The 25,498-nt window shown below is 45.4% G+C and overlaps 1 pseudogene; it reads right to left on the bottom strand.

The window, feature by feature from the left end:
* Positions 1-4,953: 4,953 nt before the first annotated feature.
* LOC149456817 (U2 spliceosomal RNA) lies at positions 4,954-5,075 on the bottom strand (annotated as a pseudogene).
* Positions 5,076-25,498: the final 20,423 nt, after the last annotated feature.

Below are 25,498 nucleotides of genomic sequence, written 5' to 3' on the forward strand. Positions count from 1 at the left end.
ATTGTTGCTGGGTGAATCTATTGTTTCTGGGGAGGTCTATTGTTGCTGGCTGCAGGGGGATCTATTTCACTGCATTTATTGTTATGATTAACACATTCTATACAAATATAAAATGATACTTGGTTCTGTATTCTCTAAAAGGGACAGTACTGGAAGTTGGGTAGGGGGTGAATCCAAGGGACAGTGCTTGGAGGTGAGTAGGTGGCAGAGAAAAAGGTGTGTCAGAGGAGGAGTTGCTGCACCTATTCTCTGAGAAAAAAGCTAAAGGATAACTAACCCCAAGAACAAGACTGTAATATGTTGCAGTTTACAGTCCTTAGATGTGGTGGCCACATTAGTTTTCTTTTTTCAAGCTAAGAATATATTCAGCCAGTACAGAATATAACAGTTGATCCTGCCAGAAATGCCATGTCCTTGCCACTTCCTATCTTCCTTCCTAGCTATCCTAGCCATCCTCTGTAAACTACCAATTGTCTTGCCCCCCCTGTAATGAAGACGAAGAGATGAGGACATGTTAGTACTCCATATCAAAAGAGCAGCCTAGGGTGACAACCATGGCTCCCTCCATAGACAACGTGGAGGAGTGACGTAGCCACCCAGACAGGAAGTGTGTAATTGCAGAATAACCAGGTGAAAAAAAAATCAAAAGAAGCTTGGGGAAAAAAAAGCTAATGCTAAAGGCAGGGGCGGACTAACCATTTGGAAACTCGGGCACTGCCCGAGGGCCCGGGGTCAGTAGGGGGCCCCATGAGATGCCCCTGGTACCTTTTTCATAGGCTTTTTTGAGTTTGGGCAAGGACACAGGGGCCCCATGATCCCCTATTGCCAGGGGCCCCATGATTTGTCAGTCCGCCCCTGGCTAAAGGTAACCACACCGAGGGGAAGTAAGCTTCCATATATTGCATTTTTGGTTTTGGATTCAGATATACTTTAAATGTTTAATGATGACAGCATAGTACCATTGTATGTGAAGCTTACCTATGGGACGTGTATTATAAAACCAGAAGAGCGGACAACGTGTGACATCATAATGTGACATCATGTGATCTCAGAGGCAAGGCAGGAGTGCACAGTGAGCCCTGGAGCCTGTACTTCATGGAAGTGGATCAGCGCACTTGGCTTTACACAAAAATCTTGGATAACCTTCATATACAAAATTTAAACAATGTATTCATTAAAGTAGAACTGCAGCCCAAACTTTTTGGAAAAGAGATGATATTTAGACCCTTGGAACGTTTTTATTGATGTCTGTGTCCTACTGGGAAGATTTTCCCTGTAACATCTGTCCCTGGGACAGGAAATGCACGGAATTCTCCGCAGCGGGGGCCAGTACACTAATAAAATCCCCATACATGTTATCAGACTTCCCTGCTGTTGTAAAAAGGTGTTTTGCCATCTCTTTCCCGGTTTAAGTGGTTTCCTCACTTCCTGTTCCAGTGACACAACAGGAAATAAGATATCTCTCTAATTCAGACAAAGGCAGCAATAATAAAGGGCAACATTTTAACCCTTCCCTCAACAAACATATTGGCTGGAGTTTCCCAGAGCAAGTTTATTATTTATTTATTTCAGGTACTTACAGTGGGGATCGAAAGTTTGGGCACCCCAGCTAAAAATTTGTATTAATGTGCATAAAGAAGCCAAGGAAAGATGGAAAAATCTCCAAAAGGCATCAAATTACAGATTAGACATTCTTATAATATGTCAACAAAAGTTAGATTTTTTTTCCATCATTTACACTTTCAAAATAACAGAAAACAAAAAAATGGCGTCTGCAAAAGTTTGGGCACCCTGCAGAATTTAAAGCATGCACTGCCCCCTTTGCCAAGCTGAGACCTGCCAGTGTCATGGATTGTTCTCAATCATCGTCTGGGAAGACCAGGTGATGTCATTCTCAAAGGTTTTAAATGCCCAGACTCATCTGACCTTGCCCCAACAATCAGCACCATGGGTTCTTCTAAGCAGTTGTCTAGAAAACTGAAACTGAAAATAGTTGACGCTCACAAAGCTGGAGAGGGCTATAAGAAGATAGCAAAGCGTTTTCAGATGTCAATATCCACTGTTCGGAATGTAATTAAGAAATGGCAGTCATCAGGAACAGTGGAAGTTAAAGCAACATCTGGAAGACCAAGAAAAATATCAGACAGAACAGCTCGCAGGATTTTGAGAAAAAGAATTCAAAACCCACGTTTGACTGCACGATCCCTCCAGAAAGATCTGGCAGACACTGGAGTTGTGGTACACTATTCCACTATAAAGAGATACTTGTACAAATATGGTCTTCATGGAAGAGTCATCAGAAGAAAACCTCTTCTACGTCCTCACCACAAAAATCATCGTTTGAACTTTGCAAATGAACATATAGACAAGCCTGATGCATTTTGGAAACAAGTTCTGTGGACCGATGAGGTTAAAATTGAACTTTTTGGCCGAAATGAGCAAAGGTACGTTTGGAGAAGAAGGGGCACAGAATTTAATGAAAAGAACCTCTGTCCAACTGTTAAGAATGGGGTTGGATCAATCATGCTTTGGGGTTGTGTTGCAGCCAGTGGCACGGGGAACATCTCACGAGTAGAAGGAAAAATGGATTCAATAAAATTTCAGCAAATTTTGGATGATAACTTGATGCCATCTGTGAAAAAGCTGAAGTTAAAGAGAGGATGGCTTCTACAAATGGATAATGATCCTAAACACACCTTGAAATCCACGGGGGATTACATCAAGAGGCGTAAACTGAAGGTTTTGCCATGGCCTTCACAATCTCCTGACCTCAACATAATTGAAAATATATGGATAGACCTTAAAAGAGCAGTGCCTGACAGACAGCCCAGAAATCTCAAAGAACTGGAAGACTTTTGTAAGGAAGAACGGGCAAAGATACCTCAAACAAGAATTGAAAGACTCTTGGTTGGCTACAAAAAGCGTTTACAAGCTGTGATACTTGCCAAAGGGGGCAGTACAAGATATTAACTCTGCAGGGTGCCCAAACTTTTGCAGACGCCATTTTTTTGTTTTCTGTTATTTTGAAAGTGTAAATGATGGAAATAAAATCTAACTTTTGTTGACATATTATAAGAATGTCTAATCTGTAATTTGATGCCTTTTGGAGATTTTTCCATCTTTCTTTGGTTTCTTTATGCACATTAATACAAATTTTTAGCTGGGGTGCCCAAACTTTCGATCCCCACTGTATATAGCACCGTCAATTTACGCAGTGCTTTACATACATATTGTACATTCACATCAGTCCCTAACCCTCAAGGGGCGTACAATCTAAGGTCTCTAACTCACATTCATACATACACATTTTTTTATTTTAAGTCCACTGAGGTGCGAAAAAACCTGTAGGTGAACAAAAAAACGTGCAAGTGCAAAACACAAACACAAAAAAGTTCACTTAGGGGTGTGCTTTAGTCCACCCCCCAAAGAGGTAGGACCTCTACCTGATCCCCCGGGGCGCAAGACTCCTGACAGGAACAAAGGTTTCCTAGCCAAAAGGCCTGGCAGCAGGGGCGTCCCTAGGGTTGGTGTCACCCGGTGGCAGCACACTTGGTGACACCCCCCCTCTCTCTGCCCTCTTTCTCCCCCCCTCTTTCTCCCCCCTCTCTCTCTGCCCTCTTTCTCCCCCCTCTCTCTCTGCCCTCTTTCTCCCTCCCCTCTCTCTCTGCCCTCTTTCTCCCCCCCTCTCTCTGCCCTCTTTCTCCCCCCCTCTCTCTCTGCCCTCTTTCTCCCCCCCCCTCTCTTTCTGCCCTCTTTCTCCCCCCCTCTCTCTCTGCCCTCTTTCCCCCCTCTCTCTCTCTCCCCTCCCCCCCTCTCTCTCTGCCCTCTTTCTCCCCCCTCTCTTTCTGCCCTCTTTCCCCCCCCCCTCTCTCTGCCCTCTTCCCCCCCCCCTCTCTCTCTCTGCACTCTTTCCCCCCCTCTCTCTCTCTCTGCCCTCTTTCTCCCCCCCCCTCTCTCTGCCCTCTTTCTCCCCCCCTCTCTCTCTCCCCCCTACCTACTACATGAAGCTGCAGTGCTGTCAAAAGGGTCTGGGGATTACACACTGACCTGCTGCATACTCTGCTCACCCCTCCAGCTCTCCAACTTCAGCACCCGTGGCAGGGATGTAGACCCCACTGCTGAAACTTCAGAGGAGGAGAGGTGTCTAAGTTCCTGCCTCACTGTCCGTCCCCTCAATGCTTGCTTATTTCAGCAGAGGCACATACAGGGAAGGACTGAGCCTCTCATGGGGCCCTGTAGTGACCCTGGGCCTTCGGTCAGTCTGCCCCTGGTGGAGCTGGTCCAGTATCACCCCATACAAAAGGTGTCGCCTGGGGCGGCGTGCATCCCCCGCACCTGCCTAGGGACACCCCTAACTGGCAGACCCCTTTCCTTGTGGCTAGCCAAAGCCAACCACCAAGTACTAGGTCAGGGAGCTCTCCCAAAGAGAGACCCGCCCCCACCAGGAACAGGGGAGGAAGGAACCTAATAGCCATGCATCCTCCCCCTTGACTTCAGGGCAGGCAATGACCCACCCCCTCCATCCTAGTGAGAAAAAAAAAACACACACACAAAAGTGAAGAGAGACAAAACAGTGGGAGATGAATAAATAAATAAGTGGCTGTGCAATTGTGCACTGGCTAGGCCCTGAGGCACGCAGCCAAAAAATTGACTTAGCCAAAAGGCCTAGCCCTAAAAGGCTCACTGCAGAAAAAGTGTTTGGAACAGTGACCATGTTTACTTTTCACACTTGGGATTCCAACCCCATGTGTTAATAAGAGCACCCCACAGGGGGCACTGCTCCATGGACTCTCTGCCTCCTCAGTCCTTGGCCATACAAGGTACACCATTCAAAGCAGGTGGAACAGGGCCCCTCCAGTTTTCCCAGGGGAATTACTCCCGGGCCCCAACAGCCTGTGGATGCCTCGGTTTCTCTTCCAGCCGGCACTAACCTTCAGAGCCCCCATCATACCAGCAGGGTTACTGTACAGCCAGCCATCCTAGCCCAAACACAAGAATGACAGCGGAGCACCCCTACTGGACACTGATAAGAACAGATACTAAACTTGATCTTAGCCAAAATGCCAAGAAGTGATTCATACATACACGGGAGATTTAGACAGGAACTAATTCACCTTTCAACATGTCTTTGGAGGGTAGAATGGAAAACAGAGTACCCTTAGGAATCCCATACAGGAACAGGGAGAACATGCAAACTCTAGGCAGGTGGCGCTGTGGTTGGAATTTGAACCAACAACCCTGGTAATGTCAGGTGGACATGCTAACCATTTAGCCACTGTGCTGCTATTCAGGTAAGGCTGAATTCCAGGCATTTATAAAAGTCACAAATTAATGCAGCCCTGTAATCATTAACACATCATTAATTGTATTTTTAAATGCAGCGCAAGTGCCTTAAAGTCATACTAAGTCTTGGCTCACATCTGTGTGGGTGGTGCCGCTGCAGGACCCGAACAAATACCTGCAGCCACACCACCCACATAGAGGAATGTGGGACCCGAACAAATACCTGCAGCCACACCACCCACATAGAGGAATGTGGGACCCGAACAAATACCTGCAGCCACACCACCCACATAGAGGAATGTGGGACCCGAACAAATACCTGCAGCCACACCACCCACATAGAGGAATGTGGGACCCGAACAAATACCTGCAGCCACACCACCCACATAGAGGAATGTGGGACCCGAACAAATACCTGCAGCCACACCACCCACACAGAGGAATGTGGGACCCGCAGGCGGGTGCCATTAATTCTAATGGCACGCCGCCTGCACTGGAAATCGCAACCACTAATCACTCAGTTCTCGGACTTCAGTCTGAAGAAAGCTGGTGACTGTCAGTCACCGGCTATGTGCTCCGCCCCTCCAGTGCTCACTGGAGTGCTGGGCTGTGGAGGGGGTGGGAGCATCTGATTCAGACTCCCAGGGGTTTATTTACTAAAGCTGGAGAGTCCAAAATCAGACTCCCTTCTGCATAGAAACCAATCAGTTTCTAACATCAGCTTGTTCAATGAAGCTTTGGCAATGAAACCTGGAAGCTGATTGGTTTCTATGCAGAAGGGAGTCTGATTTTGCACTCTCCAGCTTTAGTAAATAAACCCCCCAGTGTCTCTCTGAGAGGCTGAGTCAGCTGCAGGGCCAGGCATCTGGGTGGATCCCGACTTTAAAGTCAGAATCTCTCAAGAACCTGGACTGGCTCTGTGACATCAGCTGACAGCGGACTTTAGCCCACTGTCAGCTGAAAATGGACCACAAGAGAGCAGAATGCAGTGCACTCTTATGATCCATAGGAGAAGTAGGGCCACAAGAGCTATGGTCCTATTTCTCTTTCCATTTGACCTGGTTTTAACCCTTTTGCAGAGCTGGAATGTAAGAGGAAGAAGAAGCACAAGAAGTCAATCCCTTTCATTGTGCTAACAAGAAGCATATTGATAGAAGGAGAGAACAGAGTGACAGAGAGATGAGCTCATCACTGTGCTGTTTCTCCATTCGCTGACAAGTAAACAGGGTGCAGCTGGAGGGCTCTGTTTGTAAGGTAAGTCTTTTCATAATGTGCTATGTGTTAATGGTATTAACCTGCAGGGGACCATTTTATTTATTGATGTTCACCATATAAGCAATAGCCTTAGCTGTCATGAATGGGTTTCACATTCATATGGTTGTGATCTGTGATTGGCTACAGCTAATCACATGGTACAGGTAGCCAGGTACCATGTGATTGCTGTGGGCCAATCACAGATCACAACAGTAAGCAAGCTGTTCATGAATGGAAAGCCATTCATGACAGGTTGTTTACATTGTTATCATGATCGCTATGACCATCACACTATCACAGTGATTACACGATACCAAGTTACCAATTACCCATACTAGTAATTACTGGAAAAGGCTGGATCATATATACTGTATATATATACACTCACCAGCCACTTTATTAGGTACACCTGTTCAATTGCTTGGTAGCTCAAATTGCCACTCAATGCATTTAGGCATCTAGATGTGGTGAAGACGACTTGCTGTAGTTCAAACTGAGCATCAGAATGGGGAAGAAAGGGGATTTAAGTGACTTTGAACATGGCATGGTTGTTGGTGCCAGATGGGCTGGTCTGAGTATTTCAAACACTGCTGATCTACTGGGATTTTCACACAAAACCATCTCAATCACCAACCAATGGTCCGAAAAAGAGAAAATATCTAGTGAGCAGCAGTTGTGTGGATGAAAATGCCTTGTTGATGTCAGAGGTCAGAGGAGAATGGGCAGACTAGTTTGAGATGATACAAAGGCAACAGTAACTCAAATAACCACGTGTTACAGCCAAGGTATGCAGAATGCCATCTCTGGATGCACAACACCTTGAACTTTGAAGCAGATGGGCTACAGCAGCATTTAAGTGACTTTGAATATGGCATGGTTGATGGTGCCAGACGGTCATTCAAAAACTGCTGATCTACTGGGATTTTCACACACAACCATCTCTAGGGTTTACAGAGAATGGTCCGAAAAAGAAAATATCCAGTGAGCAGCAGTTGTGTGTCCTTGTTGATGTCAGAGGTCAGAGGAGAATGGCAGACTGGATGCTGCGAGATTCAGATGGCAGTGTCAGAATTTGGCGTAAACAACATGAAAGCATGGATCCATCCTGCCTTGTATCAATGGTTCAGGCTGGTGGTGCAATGGTGTGGGGGAGATTTTCTTGGCAATAGCAAGGTGTACCTAATAATGTGGCTGGTGATTGTATGTTACTGTGCCTGCATCTACCGCCCCTCCACAGTAAATATATTGTTGCGGAGCAGCAAATGGTTAAAACTCAACTCCAGGATCAGCACATATTGGTTAATTACAAGAGGCATGTGTATTCTTAGTTGAATCTTGGTGTGCTTTGTGTATTTCTTCCAGATCTGCCCAGTCATCCAGTGGGAAACGTTTATCACAGGAGCTTCCTGTAATAAAGACCAGTCACTGCTGCTCTCTCTCCTTGTGCAGGGCGACTGGTCTGGTCTCCGCCCCCTCCTGTACTTTTCTGTAGGGATCCTGGAGTGAAAGGAGCTGATGGGCTTTGATGCAAATATAGCAGATTTATATCCTTTGAAGTATGCTGTGTGTTGTGGAGTAATGTATTGACAAAAATAGTGTGAACATTTATACCTTGCATTTATTGTGTTGTGATCGCTTTATAATTAAATTCTTGGGCCTATTTATGGATCCATGGTGTGCTGACGACATACTGTATGCTTTTTACATTCATACCTTATGGTGCATTGTGTGCCTATAAACATGAATAGGCTGCAAGTGTCAATGCAAACAATGCCTTAACGCACACATTATGGCATGAATGGTTGTCTTTAAAGTGATAAAGTGATGATTGTTGCCCAAGATTTCCTGTTTCAGGGTGGCTCCTCTCTCTTGCAGCATACTATGGAGTCACCCTTGCATGTAGGGACAAGAGATGTGTCTACTACACTATGTGCATCAACAGAAACACACAACCCCGTGGCCTAAGACTCTCCTGCTCTGCTCCTCTCCCTCCTTTCTGCAAGCTTACAGACTGGCCTGACATTGTCCACTGTTAAAGTGTTACTAAACCCACAACAGTAAAATCAGTCTGTATACGCAGTAAAGCATGCTTGTTATACTCACTGTGGAACCTAAGGGGTTAATCCTCTGCATTGTGTAAAAAGGATGTTTGATCCTGACTTCTCTAACCCTCCCCTTCTTCCACAGTCCCTAATCCATCTGCTGATAGAAGAGAGCCTTGGGGGCAAGCGGCACATGCTCAGTTTGGTGTGTATTGCTAGAGATTTTTTTTTCTTGGGAGAGTGCATGTGATCAGCACAGGTCCAATCAGCACTGTCCAGAGAGTCAGGGACCATGCAGCCTGATAGGACATTCAGGGGAGAATGAAAACCCCTCCTACAAGCTTTAACCAGTGCTCTGCTGGTCACTGATTGAAGTCACAAGACAGCTCTAACTGGTGATGAGAAAAGATATTTAGCAGTTTATAGTTACTAAAATACTTGTATTTCCATGTTCTGTGTACTGTGGGAGACCAGATATAGTGAATGCAGGGTCCTGGGTTAAGTAAAACTTTAACTCTTTCCTGTGAAGACTGGAAGTTCAGGGAAGCAACACTAAGAGAGCAGGAGCCAGTAGCATTAAAAGTTGTAAACAACAAGCGCTGGGGTAAAAAATTTAAAGAAAAAGTTTACTGGAGAATGTATATTTTAGTTTTTTTAAACAAAAAAATGCTGAGGGTTTAATACTACTTTAAGTATGATGACATCACAGAAGAGGCACAATGTCAGAGATAAAAGCTGCCAGAAGATCAAATGTCAAGAAATGAATGTACTGGAATGTATTTGCTTGCAGATTATCAGGGGTGGATAGAAGTGACTTGCATTCGTAGCATGACTTGGGTTCTCTCAGTGTTCCCATATCTGTGCATTACATAACGGGCAGCCGTGAGGCCCTGTGCCCCGTGTGCGGTGAATACTCCCCCCTCCCCATAGGAGGTAGCCTGCTTTCCCTAAATGAGCTGGAAGCCGCAAGCACGGTTAATACCAATAACTACATCATTAAAGATAAACAGGCTGGTAAATACATCGGAATGCCAGGAATGTCAAGAACTTTCCAATGGAGTGCGGCTGCCAGGAAAAAATGCCCCCATTATTGTGACATTTTATATAGTAGAAGTTTATTAAACAGAGCTGGCTCTGCAGGGGGTGACATTCTAGAGCTGGCGTCTCTGGAGGGTCATACTTACACAATGCTTAATAGGCGATTATAATTGGAGGAAATGTGAGCGCTGATGTGTTCTTAAAGAGACCCAGTAAGGTCTGTTCTTATGCAAGACGCTGAATATTCTCTCTTAGGTTAGTTATGAGAACTGCAAAGTCTCATGAAAGAGAAGGAAGCAAGAAGGTGCTTCTAAGAGCAGGATTTCCAAATGTTTATGAAAAGTAACAGTTAAAACCACTTCCAAGAAAGATGTCAGGCTCAAGGATGTTCAGGAAAGTCATAGGCGCATGGAACCTGCTGGTGTACGCTGGACCCTGCGCATGCCCAGAAACGCGTCGCACTTTGATGACATCAGACACTGACGCCACTGCTTGGAACTCAACAGCGGGCCATTACAGCGGCGGAAGTCTCGGTTGTCCCCAGGGGCAGACTGACCATTCGAGCACTTGGACACTGCCCGAGGGCCCGGGGTCAGTAGGGGGCCCCATGAGATGCCCCTGGTACCTTTTTTATAGGCTTTTTTGAGTGTGGGCAAGGACACAGGGGCCCCATGTTCCTCTTTTGCCTGGGGGCCCCATGAGTTGTCAGTTCGCCCCATGTTGTCCCATCCACCCCTTTGAAGGCTCAAGCATTTAAACAGCGTTGGTGCAGGGCTCCTGTCACTATGTTCTGGATCTCGCTGTGCTGACCAGCAGCTACAGGAAAGATCAGGTAGCAGTGTCAAGATGGCCGGCACGTTTCCTGGACCGCCGTGGAAAACATACCATCCGCTTGGAACGCATGGTCCGGAAGTGACTTCTTACAGTGGCTGGTGCAGGGGCAGACTGACAACTCATGGGGCCCCTGGGCAAAAGGGGATCATGGGGCCCCTGTGTCCTTGCCCAAACTCAAAACAGCCTATGAAAAAGATACCAGGGGCATCTCATGGGGCCCCTACTGACCCTGGTCCCTCGGGCAGTGCCCAAATTCCAAATGGTCAGTCCGTCCCTGGGCTGGTGACGCGTTTCGGAGCATGCGCAGATAGCTCCTTTATCAATAGTGGACTGTGACGCGTTTCGGGGCATGCGCAGATAGCTTCTTTATCAATAGTGGACTGTGACACGTTTCGGAGCATGCGCAGATAGCTCCTTTATCAATAGTGGACTGTGACGCGTTTCGGAGCATGCGCAGATAGCTTCTTTATCAATAGTGGACTGTGACGCATTTCGGAGCATGCGCAGATAGCTCCTTTATCAATAGTGGACGGTGACGTGTTTCGGAGCATGCGCAGATAGCTCCTTTATCAATAGTGGACGGTGAAGCGTTTCGGAGCATGCGCAGATTACTCCTTCCTCCAGATTGTGGTCTTGAGGAAGGAGCGATCTGCACATGCTTGGAAACACATCTCTGTCCACTATTGATGTCCCTTCTGGACTGTGCAACCCACGTGGATGGCGCACGTTCTACAGCAGTCCAGGAAGAGCAGCAACCATCTTGACACTGCTACCTGCAGCTGATGGTCAACTCAACGAGATCCAGAACATATTGACAGGAGCCCTGCACCGATGCTATTTACATGCTTGAACCTGACATCTTTCTTGTAAGTTTTTTTAAGTGTTACTTTTAATAATCATTTGGAAATTCTGCACTTAGAAGAACCTTCTTGCTTCCTTCTTGTTCACATTTAGTCTGCTTGAGCTCTTGGAAGTGCTGCTCTAGTGCCCTCTTCCAGCTGTCATCCTCCACACCTGAAGGTCTCTGAGGCAGATGCGCCCTACAATCTCCTTTTCTCAAAGTCTCATGAAAGGTTTACTGTTATTTTATTAAGCTTTACCTTGACCCTAAAATTTTAGCATTTAGTGGGAAGTCAGCAACCAACTGAAGTTTGACTCTTGCTGCCATGTTAGCAGCTAGAGCTTGCATGCTGCCTCCCTGCTCCTAAGTGCACATAACAGCATCAACAGTTATTATTATTATTATACAGTATTTATAAAGGGCCAATAGTTCGCTCAGCGCTGTACATTACAATGGGGGACAGAACATGTGACAGAACAATACCAATACAATGCAAAACATGAGGGGATCGAGGGCCCTGCTCTTTCCAGCTTACAATCTAGGAGAATGTGTGTGAAGTCAGACAGTTGATAGGTCAGCAATTGTCAGAATTCAGGTGATCAGAGAGAAGCAAATCCTACATTCTGATGAAATCATACATTTTAGATGTTTTTTTTTTCTTTAGAGACTCCGGGGGTGATTCAAATAGGGCTCGTTCACACAGGGTGATTACATGAGTGCCCCATGCATCACTGTTCCGGAAGTCCTATTGTTATCTATAGGAACACAGCAGCTGCACGGACACCGCCACTGTGTTCCAAAATGACATCCATGTGGGTATGGGTGCATGTTCCCGAACGCACACAGGGTGAGTTCGGGGACCCACACCCACAAGGATGCCATACTGGGACACAGTGGCGGTGTCCATGCAGCCACTGTGTCCCAATAGACAACAATGGGATTGCTGAGAAAACAAAAAGCGAGCAAGGGATTGACGCTCTTACAGATTAGTATTTCAGCAGTTTTGCTATGAGCCTCACCTAGACAGCTACAACAAATACATTTATTTATTTTTTTATTGATTACAGATACTTATATAGTGCAGTCAAGTTACACTGTGCTTTTACATATACAGTATATTGTCCATTTGCATCAGTCCATAACCCTTAAGGGGTGTACAATCTAAGATCGCTAACTTAAATTCATACACATACTAGAGGCAATTTAGACCTACTAGCATGTCTTTGGAGTGTGGGAGGAAACTGGAGTAGTCAGAGGATAGCCACACAGGCACAGGGAGAACATGCAAACACCAGGCAGGCGGTGCCATGGTTTGGATTTAAACCAATGACCCTAGTACTCTGTAGCAGAAATACTAACCATTTAGCCATTGTGCTGCCCATCTATCCATCTAGTATTAGCTACATACATCTATATATTAGCTCCCTGTAACCCTCTGCATAGCACGACCCAGACTGGAGGGTGCAGGGGCATCATTGTAAGCCAGTCAGGCTCCCCTGAACTGCACAGTGCTGCCACTCTAGCTTGCTGGTGGTTAAATATCTGTCATCATGACATCATTAGTGAGATGTGTTCTTATAGTCGATCCAAATGGCAGGAAGCGGTTCCCTGACCAAGCTGTATTACCGGTACTTAAAGTGTTACTAAACCCACAACAGTAAAATCAGTCTGTATATGCTGTAAAGCATGCTTGTTATATGCACTGTGGATCCTAAGGGGTTAATCCTCTGCATTGTGTAAAATCGCTGTTTGATCCTGACTTCTCTGATCCTTCCCTTCTTCCAGTGCCCCCCTCTTATCTCCTGATAAGACATATGGTGTGGAGACACTCTGCACATGCTCAGTTTGGTGTATATTGCCAGAGAGGTTTTTATTTTCTTGGGAGAGTGCATGTGATGAGCACAGGGCCAATCAGCACTGTCCAGACAGAGGTCAGGGGTCCTGCATTCTTCTAAAGCAGAAAGAAAACTCCTCCTACAAGCTTTAACCAGTGCTCTGCTGGACACTGATAGAAGTCACAAGACTGCTCTAACTGCTGATGAGAAAAGGTATTTAGCAGTTTATATTTACTAAAATAATTGCATTTCCATGTTGTGTGTACTGTGGGAGACCAGATATAGTGAATGCAGGATCCGGGGAGACCAGATATAGTGAATGCAGGGTCCTGGGAGACCAGATATAGTGAGTGCAGGGTCCGGGGAGACCAGATATAGTGAATGCAGGGTCCAGGGAGACCAGATATAGTGAATGCAGGGTCCTAGGAGACCAGATATAGTGAATGCAGGGTCCGGGGAGACCAGATAAAGTGAATGCAGGATCCGGGGAGACCAGATATAGTGAATGCAGGATCCGGGGAGACCAGATATAGTGAATGCAGGGTCCTGGGAGACCAGATATAGTGAGTGCAGGGTCCGGGGAGACCAGATATAGTGAATGCAGGGTCCGGGGAGACCAGATATAGTGAGTGCAGGGTCCGGGGAGACCAGACTTTTTGCAGGTAAAGCAATACAACTACAGTACAATTATGTACTTTAAATGTGTAAATGTTTTGCCTGGAGCTCAGCGGCCTTGGTTGGAAAGGACAGCCCTGGTTGGAAGAGCCTTCACTGCCTCTCATTATGTACTGAACTCTAGCTCCTTGTTTTTCTTTATTTTTTTCCTATTTTGTTCCGGCTACCATCTTGGAAAGTGGTAATATTTCACATCCAAGAAAAACAGCAGACACAATGGGCTCTGTACGTGTGGATGACAGATGGAGCTGGAATCTAATAGTGTTGTTCTAATTTGTTGCTGTAGTTCTCGATAAAGCTGATTTCTGAAGAGGAATTACAAAGTGCTGGATGGCTGACCTGCATTTTTTATTAAATGCAAGCAGTTTACGCACTTGAATTAAACTTGGAAGCAGCTTCTTGCAGTCCCTGTACAGCAGAGCTCAGACTGAGAGAGGGAGAAGCAGCACAAAGTGCCAATGGGTTGTGCTGCAGTGCTAAAAAAGTGTCCTGCTGATAAGAGGAGAGAGTGGAATAAGAGAGATGCGTTCAGAGGTATGCTGCTTCTCCTTTCACTGTCCAGTCATAGTCTAGGGCACATGTGTCAAACACAAGGCCCGTGGGACATTTCATGTGGCTCTTGCACCTCTCCTGCAGCACCCCCTTCGTCTCTATCCCCACTTTGTCTCAGTAGTTGGCAGCAAAGAGGACAGAACTCCTCCACCAGATCCTGAGCTCTATGGAGTGGCATAGAGGCTTTTCTCTGCCCCCCCCCCCCCCCCCCCTTGTCTCAGCAGTTGACAGTACAGAGGAGGACAGAACTCCTCCTACAGAACCAGCACTTCTCTGTGCAGCCACAGCAAGCCCTCGCTTCCACCTCCCCTAATTTCAGCATTCGGCTGACTCCAGCCCTCCTCTGGTCCTCCTTTAGACTCTGAACTTTCTGCTTCCTATCTCCAACCTCAGCTTCTTCCCGGCAGCAACACAAGACAAGGGGGGTGCACTATGATGTAAGGGAAGGTGGGGGGTTCTTGATTTCTGATGTTGAGATGCTGTTGACATCTGATGTAAGGGCAGTGGGGTGCTGTGGACATCTAATTTTACAGTTTTGGATGGACAGAAATAGAAATCAGCTTGACTTCATCTGTACATTTTCGATGTTTTCCTGGAGCTCAGCTTTGTTCAGCATGGACAAATGTGGCACCAATGCCGCAGCTTTGGCAGCCAACAAAGAAAGCAGAAAATGACAATGCATTACAACTGCTGCTCCTTCACTATCCAATCACGGGCTTGTGGGGTAGGAGTTGGCCAAGCAGTATTATCTGCAGTGGAGAAAATCTGGGTCAATAACCTAGCTGTGCTGTCTGGCATGATGATATAACTCCCATATATGTATTTCATCTGTGTAATAAAGCTGAGCTCTGGGCAGATATAAAAGACACAAAGTGATGCATGTGAAGGTAAGCAGTGTAATTACCTGAATGTGACCTAGTATTATCCTCATACAGTCACTGAACAGAAGAGCTGAAATGTGAGAGGAAGATGCAGCACAAAGAGTCGATCAGCTCATGTGCTGGCAAGAAGCATGCTAGGAGGAGAAAGCAGAGTGACAGCAAGATGAGCTCATTACTGTGCTGCTTTTCCTTTCACTGTCCAGTCACATTTTTGTATAGCTCGTTCACTGAAATTAGTGTGGGGACACATTAGATGCCTTCAACTTCTTTTGTTCTCTGCTGGGATTCTGGTGTGTCACTGTGTCTTTAAGGAGAAATGAGCTGCCTCTAGGAGTACCTGCCCTTAATTTATTCATTGCTATATATGCTCCAGTATGGAGCTAAGCCTTGTTTTTAAGGTGAATTGTTAGGATCAGTTTTTATTTTTTTTTTACAGGCTAGCTGGTAATTCTGCTGGGAAAACTTTTGTTTGTACAGACTAGGGTGGCTCCAGGATGACCTGGGATCAGATGAACTGGATTAAAAGATGTTGACCATTAGACTGGGGACATCTAGTGGCAGAAAAAAAGTACTGGGTGAATTTCTGGTTTGAAGGTGAATATTGTATCAAAAACAGTTTTTTGATACTTTATCATTTAATGGGCTATACATTTTAACATATTTTTTTATTTCGTTTTCCTTTTAAAGTGATTTGTAAATCCATTTTTTTTAAATAACAAACATATCATACTTATCTGCTTTGTACAATTTGCAGAGAGCAGCCCTGATCATGCGGGCTCACTCCAGAGCCAGCTCTGTGTATCCATAGACACAAAGAATGCGGTCTTGCCCCGCCTCCTGCTCCCTCCTCACTGGCTTTGATTGACAGCAGCGGGAGCCGATGGCTCCCATTGCTGTCTCTGAGCCAGTGAGGAGTGCGGAGGGAGAGAGCCGAGAGAACCTCTGCCCTTGTGTATGTCGTTGGATCGTGCTCGAACTCAGGTAAGTATAAAGGGGGAGGGGGGGGCAACTGCATACAGAAGGTTTTTTTACCTTAACCACTTGCCCTTCAGAGGATTTACCCCCCTTCCTGACCAAGCCATTTTCTGCGACATGGCGCTGCATTACTTTAACTGACAATTGCACGGTCATGCAATGTTGCACCCAAATGAAATTAACGTTTTTCCCCACAAATAGAGCTCTCTTTTGGTGGTATTTGATTGCCTCTGCATTTATTATTTCTTGCATTATGAACAATAAAAGACCGACAATTTGAAATAAAAAACAATATTTTTTACTTTTTGCTATGACCAGTAAAAAAAATTTAAAAATCAATTTCGTTATAAATGTAAGGCAAAATGTATTCTGTTACATGTCTTTACTAAACAAAATCCCAATTAATCCCAATTAATTGGGTTACATGAAAGTTATAGTGTTTACAAATGGTGGTATACATACTGTAATTTTTTTTTGTTAATACTAGTAATGGCAGCGATCAGCGACTTATAGCGGGACTGTGGGACTGCGGCAGGCATTCTGACACTGAGGGGAACTAACTGCCACTGACATCCCCAGTGACACCAATACAGTAATCAGTGCTAATAAAAAGCACTGACACTGTACTAATGGAACTGGGCAGGAAGAGGTTAACATGAGGGGCAATCAAAGGGCTAACTGTGTGCTGTTTCACTGTGTGCTGTGTGAGGGATTTACACTGAGAGCACACTGCTTTGCATGGCTCTGTTATGCAGAGTCATACAAAGCAGTGTCCAGGAGCTGAGAGGGGAGAGATCTGTGTTGTTTATACACAGGTCTCTCCCCGTCTGTACTATTCGGCGATCACCGAGTGCCGGTGAGGAATCGCAGGGCGGGACCCAGAGATTGACACCTGAGGCCGCGAATGGCCTACCTGAAACTGAAAAATCATGTACATATACGTGATTTTTAACACCCAAGCCGCCCTATAGCAGTATTTCTGCTATAGGGCAGAGCAGAAGCGGTTAAAGGGGGAAACTACACTTGTCTGCTTCCTCCCCTCCTCCACTGCCATATTTGGCACTTTTTTGGGGGGAGGGGAGGAGCGGGTACCTGGTTTTGACAGGTATCTGCTCCCACTTCCAGCTCAGTTCACTGTGGAGGTTTGGCCCCTCTCCTTCCCCCCGCAGCCTTCTGGGACAGTTCACAGGTCCCATAAGACTTCGGTACCAATCTCAAGGTGACTCGCACATGTGCTGTAGGAATCTGTCTGTGAAGCCGGTTTCCCTTACTTGCAATGCTGGTGCTGGAAACCAGAAGCTAGAGAAGAACTAGCCTGGGTGAGGACAGCGCCAGACCCCTGGACAGGTAAGTATACTTATATTACAAGTCAGCAGCTTTAGTATTTGTAGCTGCTGACCTTTTTTTTTATCAGGAGCCTGGACCACCTCTTTAATGCAAAGAATGCATTAAAGTGTTACTAAACACAGGACCCTGCATTCACTATATCTGGTCTCCCCGGACCCTGCATTCACTATATCTGTTCTCCCACAGTACACACAGAATGGAAATGCAATTATTTTAGTAAATATAAACTGCTAAATACCTTTTCTCATCAGCAGTCTTGTGACTTCAGCAGAGCACTGGCTAAAGCCTGTAGGAGGAGTTTTCTTTCTGCTCTAGGAGGATGTGAAACCTCTGACCCTCTGTCTGGACAGTGCTGATTGGCCCTATGTTGATCACATGCACCCTCCCAAGAAAAAAAAAACTATCTAGCAATACACACCAAACTGAGCATGTGCATGTGACTACGGATTCAGTCTGTATCAGGTGGACATTTCAACAAGAGAAGGAGCAGAGAAGACAGGATCAAACAGCCTCTTCACACAGTGTAGAGGAATAACCCCTTAGGTTCCACAGTGAGTATAACAACCATGCTTTACAGCATATACAGACTGATTTTACTGTTGTGGGTTTAGTAACACTTTAAGGTTAAAAGAAACCTTCAACCTTTAGAGCCTCATTAGGCTGAACTCCGGGAAAAAAACAAATATGGTCTAAATACAGATGTATTTAAATCTTTGTACTTGAATCTTGGTGTGCTTTGTATATTTCTTCCAGATCTATTCAGTAATCCAGTGGGAAGCTTTGCCTTTGTGCTGAAGCTTCTTGTAATAAAGACCGGTCACTACTGCTCTCTCTCATTGTGCAGGATGACTGGTCTTGTCTCCGCCCCGTCTGTTGTTTTTGTAGTGTGAGGAGCCTGCTGGGCCCCTCCCACACCTCTGCTATCTGCACAGCCTACGTCGAGCACAGGGATGTTGTCACTGCCACTTTTACAAAATCATATCTGAATTTGAAAGGACATTAAGAACATATAAACTGGATTTATATCCTTTGTGGCTTTCAAGGAATATACTTTATATGTAAATGAAAGAATATGTGTCCGGAGTTCAACTTTAACTATTTGCCTGGAGTTAGGATTAAGTGGATTTCAGTAGGACTCGGCTTTCAAAGCAGCAGTTCTAAATTTACATAATATGAGGTCATCTGGGCTTCATTGTAATTGGCAGTGCTGGTGCATTGAAGGATATTTATAAATCTGCCCCTCACAGCTGAGGATACATTTCTAATTCTCAGTTATGGATAAAGAGGTTGTTCTGCCCACTTTCATGTATTTTATATGTGTTGTATTGAACTGCATTAGGTTAACAGTTTTCTGTATTATGCTGACATCTACTGGCAGTTCTGGGCAACTACTTTACAGTGTGATTTTGGTTATCTTCCTTTGTCCTCCCCTCCGGTTTAGTGCTAGTTGGTTTAGTCCTAGTTAGACCCTCTCCTCTTACTCCATGTTCTCTCACTCAGTCTTCAGAGAGACAGGGCTCAGGAAAGTCAATGTCATCTTATACTTTAAAAGACTGGAAAAACATCCATTAGTTGAAGCAAAATTGCATTGGATTCTGCTTCTTTGTCTGACTGAAGAGTTAAGCTGCTTGTGGATGGTGCCATGTCAGCAGGTGACCATACTTTCCAGACAGGCTGGCTCTAAGAACGTATGTTAATGCATAAAGCGGAATTTGAAACATGCATTTTGTGTAATGGCTAGTTTGCCCTGAGATGAGCTTCAAGGTTCCCATCTTACAGACACAGGGGAAGAGCTTCCAGATCTTCCTATGGAAATTGCTAAATATGCAGCAGGGGGTTAAATTGCCCCAAAACGTAAAAAGGGGGGGTGGAGTTGCACTTTAAAATTCTCCTTTTTCACCATAAAATTCCTCAGCATTTTTAAAGCACATTACCACTGGCTCTCTGACACTCCCTGAAAAATTACAGCATTATATCTTCTGATAGAACATTTTTTGTTCCTTGCCAAAGGCAATTTAGCTGTTTTGGAATTTAAATACTATATGGCATTTGTATAGAAAGTGGTGTACTTGTCAGTGCAAAAGTTCTTGCAAAAAAAAGTCCCAAAAGCTGGGATTTAGATGAATATTTCAGACAAGGCTAAATTTAAACCTCCCGTGTACTCATATCAATCAACATCTTAAAGAAGAAGGAGATATTCTGCCTCTTACCTTTCAAGGTCAATGAAGGGTTATGTAAATCAGAGAATGCATACTTGGAGAAGTGCATCGGAGGGGCGCATAGCTTTTATCATTACAAATCTTCTCATTAATTTTGTCCCTTTTCCTCTAGGAGAGATTCCCATATGAGCTCCATTTTGCCAGCAAAAAATACTCCTTATAAGAATTTTTTTTAATATTCTTTCTAAAGCTATAAAAATATAAATAAAGGCAGCTCTGTAATCATTAATATATCATTGGTTTTTTTATTTGTTTAACCGCTAGCCTACAGGGCACTTATACCCCCTTCCTGCCCAGGCCAATTTCCAGCTTTCAGCGCTGTTGCACTTTGATTGACAATTGCGTGGTCATGCAAAACTGTACCCATATGAAATTTTTCAAATTTTTTGTGACAGATAGTGCTTTATTTTGGTGGTATTTAATCACCTCTGGATTTTTATTTTTTCTTAAACAAACCAAAAACCACTGAAAATTTTTTCTAAGTTTTTGTTATAAAATTTGTAAATAAGTGATTTTTTTCCTTCACTGATGTGCGCTAATGCGGGTGCAGTGATGGGCACTGATAGGCTGCACTGATGGACACTAATAGGTGGCACTGATGGGCACTGATGAGGAGGCACTGGTAGGTGGCACTGATGGGCACTGATGAGGAGGCACTGGTAGGTGGCACTGATGGGCACTGATGAGGAGGCACTGGTAGGTGGCACTGATGGGCATTGACAGGCATCACTGATGGGCACTGAAAGGCAGCACTCATATATGGCACTGATAGGTGGCACTGACTGGTACTGATAGGCAGCACTGACTGGCACTGTTAGGTGGCACTGACTGGCATTGTTAGGCTGCACTGATAGGCAGCACTGACAGGCACTGATAGGCGGCACTGATGCACATTGATAGGCAACACTGACTAGCACTGATAGGCCGCACTGACTGGCACTGATAGGTGGCACTGATTGGCAGCACTGATAGGTGGCACTGACTGGCATTGATAGGTGGCACTGACTGGCACTGATGGGTGACACTGAAAGGCAGCTCAGATGGGCACTGATATGTGACATTGATGTGGCACTGATGGGCACTGAAATGTGGCACTGATGGGCACTGGCAGGTGGCATGGATGGGCACTGAGAGCTGGCACTGATGGACACTGACAGGTGGCGCTGCTGGGGCTACACAGATCATTAGGGCACACTGATCATCAGTGCTCTGATGATCTGTGTACATGTCCCCTCCGAGGAATGCCGATTACCGGTTGTCCCTCGAGTCTCAGCTCGAGAGGAGAGAAATGCCGATAACCAACATTTCCCTGTTTACATGTGATCAGCTGTGATTGGACACAGCTGATCACATAACAGAGCCGACATCTTCAGCTCTTTCTGTGGATCTGTGATCTGCTGTGTCTGAGGGACACAGCGCACCGCCATATGACGTCCTCCCAGAACGAGAGAACCACCTAGCGTCCGTCATATTACTATATGGCGGGCAGAATGCGGTTAAATCAAGCAGTGTAAGTACCATAATGTACAATACAGTGGCTAAGTGGTTATCTCTTCTGCCTAGGAGCACTAGGGTCATTGGTTCAAAACCCAACCATGGCACTACCTGTGTGAAGTTTGCAAGTTCTCCCTGTGCATGTGTGAGTTTTGTCCCACACTCCAAAGACATGCTGGGAGGTTAATTGGCTCCTATCTAAATTAAGCCTAGTTTTTGTATGTATGAATGTGAGTTAGGGACCTTAGATTGTAAGCTCCTTGAGGGTTAGGGACTGATATGAATGTATAATATATGTAAAACACTGCATAAAATTGGCGGTGCTATATAAATACCTGTAATAAAAATAAAGTGAAGGGCGGGGGTAATACACTATATTGCCAAAAGTATTGGGCCAGCCCTCCAAATCATTGGATTCAAGTGTTCCAATCACCTCCATGGCCATAGGTGTATAAAATAAAGCACCTAGACATGCAGACTGCTTCTAAAAACATTTGTGAAAGAATGGGTCACTCTCAGGAGCTCAGTGAATTCAAGCGTGGTACCGTGATAGGTTGCCACATTTGCAAATCCATCCGTGAAATTTCCTTCCTACTAAATATTCCACGGTCAACTGTTAGTGGTATTAGCACAACAACAGTGCACAGAGAGCTTCATGGAATGGGTTTTCATGGCCGAGCAGCTGCATCCAAGCTTTACATCGCCAAGTGCAATGCAAAGCGTCGGTTGCAGTGGTGTAAAGCACGTCGCTACTGGACTCTAGAGCAGTGGAGACTGGTCTGTTCTCTGGAGCGACGAATCACGCTTCCCTGTCTGGCAATCTCATGGATGTGTCTGGGTTTGGCATTTGCCAGGAGAACGGTACTTGCCTGATTGCATTGTGCCAAGTGTAAAGTTTGGTGGAGGAGGGATTATGGTGTGGGGTTGTTTTTCAGGGTTTGGACTTGGCCCCCTAGTTCCAGTGAAGGGAACACTTAAGGCATCAGCATACCAAGTCATTTTGGAGAATTTCATGCTTCAAACTTTGTGGGAACAGTTTGAGAATGTCCCCTTCCTGTTCCAACATGACTGTGCACCAGTGCACAAAGCAAGGTCCATAAAGACATGGATGAGCAAGCTTGGGGTGGAGGAACTTGACTGGCGTGCACCTCAACCAAAGAACACCTTTGGGATGAATTAGAGCGGAGACTGCGAGCCAGGCCTTCTCATCCAACATCAGTGCCTGATCTCACAAATTCACTTTTGGAAGAATGGTTAAACATTCCCATAGACACCCTCCTAAACCTTGTGGACAGCCTTCCCAGAAGAGTTGAAGCTGTTATAGCTACAAAGGGCGTGCCAACCCAACATTGAACCCTACGGACTAAGACTGGGATGCCATTAAAGGTCATCTGCGTGTAAAGGTAGGCAGCCCAATACTTTTGGCAATATAGTGTATTTTAGGCTAGGGGGTGTTGGTGACATCTTTTGAAAACCTCATATGTAATAATGACGTGGGAGGAGAAAGCGTAAGCAGTAAAAATGTGTGTGTGTGGGGGGGGGGGGGGGGGGGCAGGGTACTGGAAAGGGAGAAATTATGGGTTGGATGAGCTTGGGATAGAGAATACTAGGAAGAAGAAAAGAAGAGGGCAATCAAAACCTTATGCTCTTTTTACTTGAGTAAGGTATGGATAAGCCCTGCATCATTTTTGTGTTTTGTGGTATGTTGTTTGGTTTTTTTTTTGCTGTCATGACCTATTAGGTAGAATTTTCTTCAATTTTTGTTGAATATGTACAACAGGAAGTGAGCGGAAATCGTTTCAACTTAAAAGAAACCCCTATTTAGACAGTTGTCCCTGAAACATGTGTCCTGTTCCAGTTGACAACTCAGCATTTTAGGATGACTCTCCCAAGTTGGGACACAGATAGATAACAATAAAACTGCCAAGGGTTCTATTCAAAAAGAGAATATTTTGGCTTTGGATGCACTTTAATTAATCCATCTGAAGGAGCTGCTAAAAAGCATGTGTAGAGCTCACTCCTGAAGAGGCCGCTGAGAATGTTCCCAGGTCTCCCACAATAGTACAGAGGCTGCCAACTCCCGAAGAGGCCGCTGAGAATGTTCCCAGGTCTCCCACAATAGTACAGAGGCTGCCAGTCACACAAGCTCAGTCCCATGCATACTAGCAATTCAGGCTCAGTCTAGGGGATATCTTTTTAGTATTTATTGCTGAAGAACTTTAACATGAGAGATGTTTAGGGTCACCAGATACTCCAAACCCGATCAGTAGCAACAATAGGAGGACAAACTTCTGTCTCTTCCAAAAGCAGCTTTTCTGGAGGTAGCAGGGAATGGCCAGTATATCTAGGACCCTACTGCAGATGTGGCCATTCCCTTCTGGCACTTGCTCATAGTGTCTCAGGAGCTGTTTGCCACCCAGCATTAACAGGTAGTTCCATAGTGAGAGAGATAACAAGTACTTTCTCCAAACACCTAAGACTTTGGTAGAGTGCCTTCCAGCAAATGTCATCCTTAGGCAGTCTTCCTTAGGCCGATATCCCAGCAGCTTCCGAGGCCCAGACTGTCTTTTGTCTCTCTATCTCCCAAGGGCAACAGCCCCTCAGACAACTGAAACTCTCCTTTGAGAGAAAAGAACAATGTGCTCAAGCCTCCTTCACATTTATCACCTCCCTAGCCACCTTCTGAATGCCTCCTTCCAGGGATTGGCTGGGGCATGATAAATATTCAACTGATCATTTGAATCTCACAGACCCATGTTCTGGAAACTTTTATCAGAGGCAGGTGGGTTTAATCAAACTCTAAGCTCAGGAAAACTCTGATCAGACCAACACAATCAATCACTGCTCCATTCACTACAATGGAGCCAAAAAAGAAACCTACCTAGCACCCTAACTAGAAGTGGGTGCTACAAATGTAGGCAGTGGTTTTTTAGGAGAGAATGAAGCCTGTAGTATGCTGGCCATTGCAGTCTGATTGTCCAATATTTTTTGGATCTCCCAACTACTGTATGTACTGTAATGCTCCCAAACCCTGTGGAAGTCAATAGAGTCACAAGCCCAGGAACAGTTAAAATCAAAATTCATTTTAACTGGGAGTAAAAAGCATGGCATGTAGGAGTGCCCAGAATGATACATCACCAAGCCAGTGGAGAGGAGAAACACGTTTCCAGAAGCTGGAGGATGACACATGATCCTGGAACCAACAGTTGGTTGTTTAGTTCAGGAGCCTCAGGACAGTGGGCAGGGTGTGTGGATGGCAACTGCTGGGATCACTAAGATGGTACATCTGCTGGAAGTCACGTGTTCCAGATCTGGCTGTTATGTCATGCACCTGGCGACAGACCACCTGAACAACGGCTAGTGAGGGCAAACTAGAAGCCTAGGGGAGCACTCAAACCATGTCATGACATGATCTGAGGAAGGGGCAAGTCCCTGAAACATGTTATCATGTTCTCTTCTTTGGTTTGACATGGTTTGATTGCTCCCCGAGGCTTCCACGTTGCCCTCACCAGCCCTTGTTTAATGGACGTGCCATCTTAGGCTGCGTTCACACTAGCTTTGTCAGCAGGCGTCAGACAGGCGTTTGTGAAGCGTTTTTAATGCTTCTCAAATGCCTATGAAAATTCTGCACATGGCAGCACACAGTGCTGTTCGCACGGAAGCGATTGCGGCAAAACTGAAGCCTCGGGTCCAGTCAGGAGGAGTTGAAGCCTCCCATTCAAGTCTATGGTGCCACTCCACAAATGCCTGGCATGCGTGTGCAGTTGTGAGGTGTTTGCGGAGCGTTAAAACCATTTAACTTCATTATAGGAGTTCGTGGTGCGGTTTTAACGCTTGGCAAATGCCTATCAACCACCTCAAAACCGCGCATAGGGTGTTTGGGGAGCGTTTAAGGAGCGTTAAAAACGCTTCACAAACGCCTGTCTAACGCCTGTCAAACGCTATAGGGGCATTTGGCAAGAGTTAGAAATAAAGTCAAGTGTGAACGAGCCCTTAGTGATCCCAGCGGCTGCCATCCACACACCCTCCTGAGCTGAGCAACCCACTGTTGGGTCCAGGATCATGTGTCATCCTCCAGCTTCTGGGAATATGTGTTTCTCTTCTCCACTGGCTTGGTGATGTATCAATCTAGGCACTCCTACATGTCATGCTTCTTAACCCAACATTAAAATGAATAAAATGAATTTCAATTGAGACTATTCCTGGGCTTGTGACTCTATTGACTTCC

The sequence above is a fragment of the Staurois parvus genome, unplaced genomic scaffold (genome assembly GCF_062004578.1).
Source record: "Staurois parvus isolate SC_StPar_1 unplaced genomic scaffold, SC_StPar_1.0 ptg000347l, whole genome shotgun sequence".
NCBI classification, from domain to species: Eukaryota; Metazoa; Chordata; class Amphibia; order Anura; family Ranidae; genus Staurois; species Staurois parvus.